The 9,506-nt window shown below is 38.0% G+C and overlaps 1 non-coding gene across 1 annotated transcript; it reads left to right on the forward strand.

Annotated features, from left to right (window-relative positions):
* Positions 1–8,804: 8,804 nt before the first annotated feature.
* LOC112447593 (U6 spliceosomal RNA) lies at positions 8,805–8,907 on the forward strand. Its single transcript, XR_003035791.1, has one exon. It is a non-coding gene; the product is annotated as a U6 spliceosomal RNA (small nuclear RNA).
* The last annotated feature ends 599 nt before the right edge of the window (positions 8,908–9,506 follow it).

Below are 9,506 nucleotides of genomic sequence, written 5' to 3' on the forward strand. Positions count from 1 at the left end.
TCTTGATTTTATTATTCATTTGTGAACTATCTGTTCAAGAATTCTGCCCATTTTGAGTCGTTTATTATTATGTATATTACTATTATTTATGTAATTGTAAGAAACCCATGCCTCATTCCATACACAGAAATCAATTCAAATGAAGTATGGCATGGAACATTAAAAATTATAAAAATTACATACTATTCTTAGGAAAACATCTCGACAGCATAGGCAGAAATTTCTTAGAGGGAACAGAGAAAGCACTATCCATAAAATAAAATACTGGTGTATCAGATTTCATCAAAATAAAATCCTTCTGCACATCAGTTCAGTTCAGTTCAGTCACTCAGTCATGTCTGATTCTTTGCGACCCCATGAACTACAGCACACCAGGCCTCCCTGTCCATCGTCAAGTCACCATTAAGAAAAAGAATAGGCAAGTTACAGACTGAGAGAAAATATTCAAAATGAATATATCTGACAAGTACTTGAATGAGCAATCTATAAATAACTGATGATCTTTTAATTATTAAATATATAGACTTTTCATTTCTTCCTTCTGTGCCTTCCTTTTTCACATCATTTGCCCCTGTTTGACCAATCACTTCTTAAAAAGTGATTTGTCCTAGTTGTTGTTCTTTTTCTTTGGTCATTTTTTATTCTAATTCATTTATTTTAATCATTTTCACTGCCTTTCTTTGAATTATTTTCTGATGTGTTATCCAGGATCATCTCCCTAGTTATTTATTCTTTTCAGTCTAACTTTTCCCTTGAGTGGTCTAAATCTTGCCACTCACAGTATGATCTGTCAACCAGCAGCATGAGCCTCTATGAGCTCTTCAGTCTTGAAGAAGCCCCACACTGCATCACAGATCTGCATTTTAACATCCTCAGGCGGATTCCTATAAATACACATTCAGTTCAGTTCAGTCACTCAGTCATGTCCAACTCTGCGACCCTATGAATCATAGCATGCCAGGCCTCCCTGTCCATCACCAACTCCCGGAGTTCACGCAAACTCATGTCCATCGAGTTGGTGATGCCATCCAGCCATCTCATCCTCTGTCGTCCCTTTCTCCTCCTGCTCCCAATCCCTCCCAGCATCAGAGTCTTTTCCAATGAGTCAACTCTTTGCATGAGGTGGCCAAAGTATTGGAGTTTCAGCTTCAGCATACACATTAAAGCTTGAGAAAAAGTAGTATTGTAACTTATATCCCTGATTTCAACTGTCTCCTCTGCTGATAATCCTTACATATTTAGTACATGCCGTTCTAATGTGGTCCAGATTTATATCTTAGCAAGTCGAGTGCCTCCAGATGGTTGATATCTAAGTAGGTATGTAAAATACAATATGTTCAAAACCAAATTCATTATCTTTCTCTTTTTAAATTTTCATATTTCAGTTCATGATGAGATGAGGGCAAATAATTTTTGTCTAACAATATTAGTGACTTTTCTAAAATAAGGAGATATTGCATAAAAATAAAATGGCATTACATTTCTCAGCTTTTAATTCTATAAGGCAAGGAGGTCATAGACTGAATTATTACAGGAGTAGTATAAAAGAAAAAAATGAAAAATAAATCCTCATAGACTGTATCCCACCAGGCTCCTCTGTCCATGGAATTCTCCAGGTGAGAAAACTGGAATGGGTTGCTATTTCTTTCTCCAGGATATCTTCCTGACCCAGGAATCAAGTCCAGATCTCCTGCATTAAAAGCAGATTCTTTACTGTCTGAGCCGCCAGAGAAGCCAAAATAAATAAAATGCTGAAATATTGTAAATCAAAAAATAGTGATAACATATATTAACTCCCTAAAAGAAAGATTATCATTTATGATCTTCTATTCTAAATAATCCTAGAGTGCCGAACTCAAACAATTTTTTCCACTTACAACCAGTTTAGCAATGTTACATACTGGAGAGGAAATGCTATGAATTTTGTATCTATTATATGATGTCAGAATATCATCACATTTTTATTCCATCAAAAAATAGTTATCAGCAAACACTGAAAGTTATGTTTTATTCAGCTTTTCCCAGCTATTCAGCTATTTTGTGGTGACAAAAGCAAGCCGTTCAACTTGGATGAGAGGGAGAAATGCAAAAGATTTGATTTATATTATATAAAGACTAAAAATTATTATTGAATTTTTAGTACTGAATTACACATATCCCATAGGTACCGAGTACAATGATGGTTACATTTTTAGTGAAAATATTTTATTTCATCCCAGATGTCAGAACGTCTTCAAAGTCATGTCACAGAAAGGACATTTCCTTACTATTTCTCTAAGGTAAAGATTTAAATTCATGCATCCCATTTTGAGAAAGATTTTTCAGGTGAAGATGAATGCCACTCATAACTCCTTTTCTCCAAAAAAAAGGAGGAGGCAAATGAATTGTCACACTTTCGCTTGATTCTTGGCTAAGTCCATAGAATAACATATCAATAAGCATGTCTGAAATATGCTGTTTCCACTGTGTTTATGATAATAATGCCATTAGAAAACATTTATGGAGAGTTTCCATGTGCCTGACTTTATTATCATTATCCCATCAGGTTCATACAACAGCCCTATGAGGCTCAGAGAGTTATAGTGACTTTCTTAAGTTCTCATAGTTAGAAAAATCTTACAGGTTTTCAGGCTAATTTCAAAGTCAATGTTATTAACCACTCTAATGAAAAGGTATCATAGTTTGTCATCATCTTTTTTTCACCCTCAAGGAGAAAAAAAAATATCTGGAGAAATAATAAAAAAAATAACAGAAATCTATTCTCTCTGCACCTCTGGAGGGTAAATTTTCTGCTCTGTGGAGTCAGAAGGAGAGAATCAGTCAGAGAAATAATAAAAATGATGACAACTGTGTCAGTTCTATAGAGAAGAGGAAAATGAATTACTTCATGGCATCAGGGTGCATTTGGAAAGTAGGACTTCAAGGAATCCTGGAAAGAAATTTTATTTCTGAGTGGTGTGTGATCCTCTCCCCATGCCCCAGTATTAGGCCAAAAAGAATCCACTCATTCCAAACAGGGGTAGATATCCACACAACTCTTTTTCTTTCTCTCTCTCAAACTTCAGCATTAGTATGGACCCCAAATTTACCACTTGTACAACTAGACACATGAGCATTTCCAGCTGAGAAAACGAATTTTTCACACATTGCTGGAATCCTCATCCTGAGCAGACACAGCATCCTCTCCGCACATGGGCTTTCTGAGTGAAATCAGTGCTGCTGTCAGGATCCACGCTTTCAATCTATATTCATCCACACAGCATCGTATCTTCTTGGGGAGGGCATTGTCATACAGTTGAAGCTAAGGTTCTGGCAGGCTTTTATCTTGCTAGTCTATCATTACAATCCCAACTGAACCAGAAGGCCTTGGGGGGTTTTCTGTTGCTCTCAGTCAATCAGTATGGCAGATACCAACTTTTCATAAAGAACTGCTCCAAAGGAGGCAGTCACTGCATGGGGTTTCCGCTTTCAGCATCTCTTCCTCCTCCTACATAAGAAATCTGGAATAATTCATGGGGAAAAAATTAGAAGTGTTACGTTTTGCAGTATTTGACCAGGTGACAAGTTTCAATTATTGTTTGTAAATTTCTAGTCTTCTCTGGAGCTGCTACCTAATAAACTGCTACTAAAATTAAAGTTCAGGAAGAGCTTTCTGAGCTGTATACTGTTAACTGCATCTCCTTCAGGAGACAGTATTTAGATTCTATGGGGCAAAATGATCCTAGTAATGTGAGATGCAAATAGAACTGGTTAGTTGTATGTATATATATCGCAGTATATACATTTTCCCTGTTATTATTTTTAAATTTTTTTGAACATTATTTTCGATGTATGTTTCCTGCCTTCTTAAAATATGTTGAATATAATTTAACTTTATTCTAGAGAGCTCAGAACATCACTGTGACTATCCATTAATGGTTATGAAATAATGATGCTGTATTGGATTCTATGCAATTTCATTAAGTCATGTCTTGTTATAAGCCACCATTTCTTTCATTCAGTTGTTCATTCTCTGAATTCCACTTATTTGCCAAACCTAACAAAAAAAAAAAAATCAATGAGCCAAATCAGGCATTGTCTTTGTCTTCTTGGATTTAGTCTAGTCTGAGAGGTAGGTACAGATAGAATAAATACACACAAAAAATATAAAATTCAAATTTAATAAATGCCAAGAAGAAAAAGAACAGGATGTCATCAAGGAGAAGGATGCTGCTGCTGCTAAGTCGCTTCAGTCGTGTCCGACTCTGTGCGACCCCAGAGACGGCAGCCCACCAGGCTCCCCTGTCCTTGGGATTATCCAGGCAAGAACACTGGAGTGGGTTGCCATTTCCTTCTCCAATGCATGATAGTGAAAAGTGAAAGTGAAGTCGCTCAGTCGTGTCCGACCCTCAGCGACCCCATGGACTGCAGCCCACCAGGCTCCTCTGTCCATGGGATTTTCCAGGCAAGAGTGCTGGAGTGGGGTGCCATTGCCTTCTCCAAAGGAGAAGGATAGATTTATCTAATTCAAATGAAAGAGTTAGGGCAAGACTCTGAGGAAGGGGAATTTCCCTCGTGAGGTTTTAAAAATTAGGAATTAGCTGGAGGAAAATAATAGCATGTGTAAGGGATTTAAAGTTAGAAAGACCTCAAATACTCAAAGATTAGATGAATGGAAGGCCAGTGCTACTATGAAATGATGTGGGAGGGGGATTTCAGAAGGATATTTATGTTCTTTAAATGTCTTAAGAGAAAGAAATTCTAATTAGTTTCTATTGATTGATTTTTAAATTTCAGGAAAATGTCACGAATTTAAGGGGAAAAAATGATACAAAAGTAACTTGATACTCTTAAGAATGAATAAGGATTTAGGTCAAACACAGATATAATCCACAAATTACCTTTATGTTTGTTATTCATCTTCACAATTTCCCTTAAGTTATGAGGATTCCCCATGGAAATTAAAATGAGTCTGACAAGGGATAAAATAAACAAACAAAATGCCAATTGAAGCCCCAAAGTCACTACTTCTCAGATTCCCGCCTCATTAGACCTCAGGAGTTTCTATAAAGGGATTATTAAACAAATGAATTCTTATTTTAGTTCCTGTAGCGTGTTGCTAGTGTGAAAACAATTTATATGTAAAACAAATTAAATTATGGTAAATTAGCATAAAGTTCAGTATTATACATCAAATTTTAAAATAGTAAAAGTGTTTGACTTATGAAAATTAAAAATAAGATGTTTTCTCAAAAAATCTCCCTCCTTTATTAGACCATATTTTTTTTTCTTTTGGAAAAAATTATTAAAACAAAAGTATACTTGAATTATGCCTATAATTCACTTGCATTATAGATTAGTACTTAAATAAACATGTAGAAAATATTTTACTTCCTAGAAATTGGTTTTCTGTTGATTTTTTAAAAAGAGAGATTCATAAGATGCATAAATTGCTTCTTAAATTCATCCCAAGCATTGAAATTCATTATCCAATTTATGGTACTCAGTATGTGTTATTCATAAAATACCCATAAAATCGATCATTAAAACTCAGAGCAATAGATTTTTTTACTAGAATGTATGTGTACTCAAGACAAAACCAATTCTAGTGCCTGCTAATACCAACGTTATTAGAAAACTTTTTCTTTGTTTTACTTTTTGAATGTAATTAGAAATTTGCTTAAAAATCCCCACTGACATGCAATGTTAATATTGGTGCAATTAATGAAATGCTAATATTTATGAATTAATTGGCAAAAATCTTGATGAAAGGAAGCTAACAGAAATCATTTATGCAGAATCTACCAGAGGACAAGATTTGTCCTTGGTGACTTGCTCATTTTGCTTTCAGAATGTTATTTAGTAAAATAGTCAGTGGTATTTCAGTAAATTCTTGGTTGAAAGAATTCTCTAAGACAAAGTTAACAAGCTAGTTTCTAACATAGATGTTAATTGGAGATGTAGGAATTGATATTTCTCAATCACTAAAATATGCAGGAATAAAAATGTGATTCTTTTTTCTACAACTCAACCTTGTCTTGAGCTTTCCTTTTCCCTGAGGGCCAAACATACAGTCTTAGTCCATTCTATGTGGACTCACTTATTTTAGGATTAAACTACTTAATTCAGTACTTACTCCACTCCCTCCACTTCTACCAGCATCTCCTCTAGGTTCATCTGACTTTCTAAACATTTTGTCAGTATTTGCTAAACCTTCTTTGTTCCAGTTTATTTTCCATCCACAGTGATGTGTTGTTTTCTTCTTTGGCATCTTTGTGCCACATGTGAAATTTCTACCTGTAAGCTATTAATAATCAATGTCAGAACACCACCATCTTTGGTTCCACAGGAAAACAAGTAGCAGCTCGCCTGCCCTGTTACATAGACTGGGGATAATTTGGTTAGCCGTGCTCTATCCTCCCAAACCATCTTGGTTTTAGAAACTCTCAGCCAAGTTTGGTGCCTTCTATGGTAGATAGGGGCTTCCCTGGTGATCCAGTGATAAAGAAACTGCCTGCAAAGCAGGAGACATAGGAGACGTGCATTCAGTCCCTGGGCCAGAATGATCCTCAGGAGAAGGAAATGGCAACCCACTCCGTCGTTCTTGCCTGAAAAATTCCATGGACAGAGGAGCCTGGCAGGCTACAGTCAACAGAGTTGCCAAGAGTCAGACATAGATGAGCAACTGAACAAAGACAGCAAAGAACATATAGGCAGGGCTCAGGTCCCATGTGGAGAAGGCAATGGCACCCCACTCCAGTGCTCTTGCCTGGAAAATCTCATGGGCGGAGGAGCCTGGTGGGCTGCAGTCCATGGGGTCGCTAGGAATCGGACACGACTGAGCAACTTTACTTTCACTTTTTACCTTCATGCATTGGAGAAGGAAATGGCAACCCACTCCAGTGTTCTTGCCTGGAGAATCCCAGGGATGGGGAAGCCTGGCGGGCTGCCGTCTCTGGGGTTGCACGGAGTCGGACACGACTGAAGCAACTTAGCAGCAGCAGCAGCAGGTCCCATGTAATGTCGGTGACATTAGACTGTCTTAGAGGAATCACAGCTGAAGTACACTGAAGTACATATCTTGGTAAATATTCTTCAAAAGTTTTTTTTTTTTTTTTCCTTAATTCTATTTTTGGCTTTTGTACACTGAGTCTCACATTTGACATTTTTTATTTTCTGTCCCCACCAAAGCAACTTCCATTTAGGAAACAGTGGACTCATGAAGGCCAGGCAACAAGTCAAAAATTTGCTGATCCTCAAAGGGTACATGAAGCTCCTTGGTCAGTGCTTCATGTTGTGCCATTGTTACATACTTTCTTTATCATTCTAAAACTTGAACACTAGGTCAAACTTGGAAATTAAAAAATTATAAAAGAAAGGGTGAAAGAGAAGAAGGAAGGGAGAAGGAAAGTATGCATATTAGCATGTAATCAGAAATCAGACCTTTAATATAAACCCTCAAAATATCATTAAAGTGAAAGTCGCTCAGTCATGCCTGACTCTTTGCAATCAAATGGACTATACAGTCCACGGTATTCTCCAGACCAGAATACTGGAGTGGGTAGCCTTTCCCTTCTCCAGGGGATTGTCCCAACCCAGGGATCGAACCCAGGTCTCCCTCATTGCAGGCGGATTCTTTACCAGCTGAGCCACAAATTTAGGGATAGATAGGGCAAGACAGTAAATTGAGGAAGTTACCTCCTATCTCCTTTTTACTCCTCTCCTGACAACATTCATATCTTTTTGCACAGCCTTTCCCATCTACCCAGGTTCCAGCTCCAGGTGATACCCACGGGTCTTTTAGCCATGTGTTAGATTATCATTTTATTGTTTAAAACATTTTCCTTTAGAATTTCTTTCCATGAAGCCAAGTTATACAGTCATTAAGTCCAATCTGTATTTTAGCAAGGGCTTCTTGGTGATAAACTCATCACAAATGTACCCAAATTATTTTGAGGTACAAAGCAGGTCAGTGGTGAAAGCAGTTTATGTCAGACTGGCTACCTTGTGATCACCCAAGGACATGGGTTGGACCGTCTTCCAGTTAATAGGTAGGCTATGGAGAACTTAGGGAAATTGAAAGAAAGTTTATTAGTCATACAAGGGATTACTGGGAAGGGCAGGGGAAGCACAGAAATGTCCCAGAGAAATGGCCTTTATTATGGTTAAGGAGTAAGATTAGGGCATTTTCTAGGTTTGGTTTGTGATTTGTGAAGTTGGAATGTTCCAAGAGGGCCACAGCAGGGCACGTGTACCAACTTTATTATCAACCTGTCTGGATGTGGAGCTAACGGGAAAGGGGAAACTGAGGTTTAAAAGAAGTCAGTGGTATGCTTTCTTTGACAGCACATATACTAAAATGCATTCCCTAGTGGCTCAAACAGTAAAGATTCTGCCTACAATGCAGGAGACCCAGGTTCTAACCCTGGGTCAGGAAGATCCCCTGGAGAAGGAAATAGCAACCCATTCCAGTATTCTTGCCTGGAGAATCCCATGGACAGAGGAGCCTGGTTTGTCATAGCCCATGGGGTCACAAAGAGTCAGACACTACTAAGTGACTAACACTTTGATGCTGCTAAGTCACTTCAGTCGTGTCCGACTCTGTGCGACCCCATAGATGGCAGCCCACCAGGCTCTGCCATCCCTGGGATTCTCCAGGCAAGAACACTGGAGTGGGTTGCCATTTCCTTCTCCAATGTATGAAAGTGAAGAGTGAAAGTGAAGTCGCTCAGTCATGTCCGACCCTCAGCGACCCCATGGACTGCAGCCTACCAGGCTCCTCCGTCCACGGGATTCTCCAGGCAAGAGTACTGGAGTGGGGTGTCATTGCCTTCTCCAAACACTTTCATACTTCATACTAAAGTTAGAATATTAGCATGGCCCCAGCATAAGGATGACATGAAGATTCATGAAGTATTCCATTGTTTTGCTTGGGACTAGTAGATGCAAATCACTATATGTGGAATGAATAAACAACTAGCATGGGAAACTATATTCAATCTCTTTTAATAAACCATTATAAAAAGAATATATGTATAACTGAATCACTTTGCTGTACAGCAGAAATTAACACATTATAAATCAACAGTACTTCAATTAAAAAAAAAAAGTCAGTAGTCTAATACCCAAAAATAGGGTCAAACTCTATTACATTGGTCTTTACCTGCTTGGTTAGAATGCCTAGGGGCTTCTTACTCCAGAAACCAGACAGCTTCCTCAGAGACTAAATGAAGATGAAGCAAGGGGTGCTAAGAAACCAGACTGACTAAACAAACTTGGAGAACAAATATTAAGGTCCCTGCCTTCCTTTCATGGCTGCATCCTGAGCTAAATGTGGGATCACACATAGAGGAGCAGTGTGGTGATGGACCTGCATGACTCTCAGATACAGCTTTCCTAAATGGCTGGAACCCTCTAGGTGTAAAAGATCTTTTCATTCTTCTAAAACTATGTGCTAGCAGAGTATCACTATTTGTAGGGCAGGAGCAATTATAAAACATTTATGATAGATTTCAAAATCAGGCCTT

The sequence above is a fragment of the Bos taurus genome, chromosome 7 (genome assembly GCF_002263795.3).
Source record: "Bos taurus isolate L1 Dominette 01449 registration number 42190680 breed Hereford chromosome 7, ARS-UCD2.0, whole genome shotgun sequence".
Lineage (NCBI taxonomy): Eukaryota > Metazoa > Chordata > Mammalia > Artiodactyla > Bovidae > Bos > Bos taurus.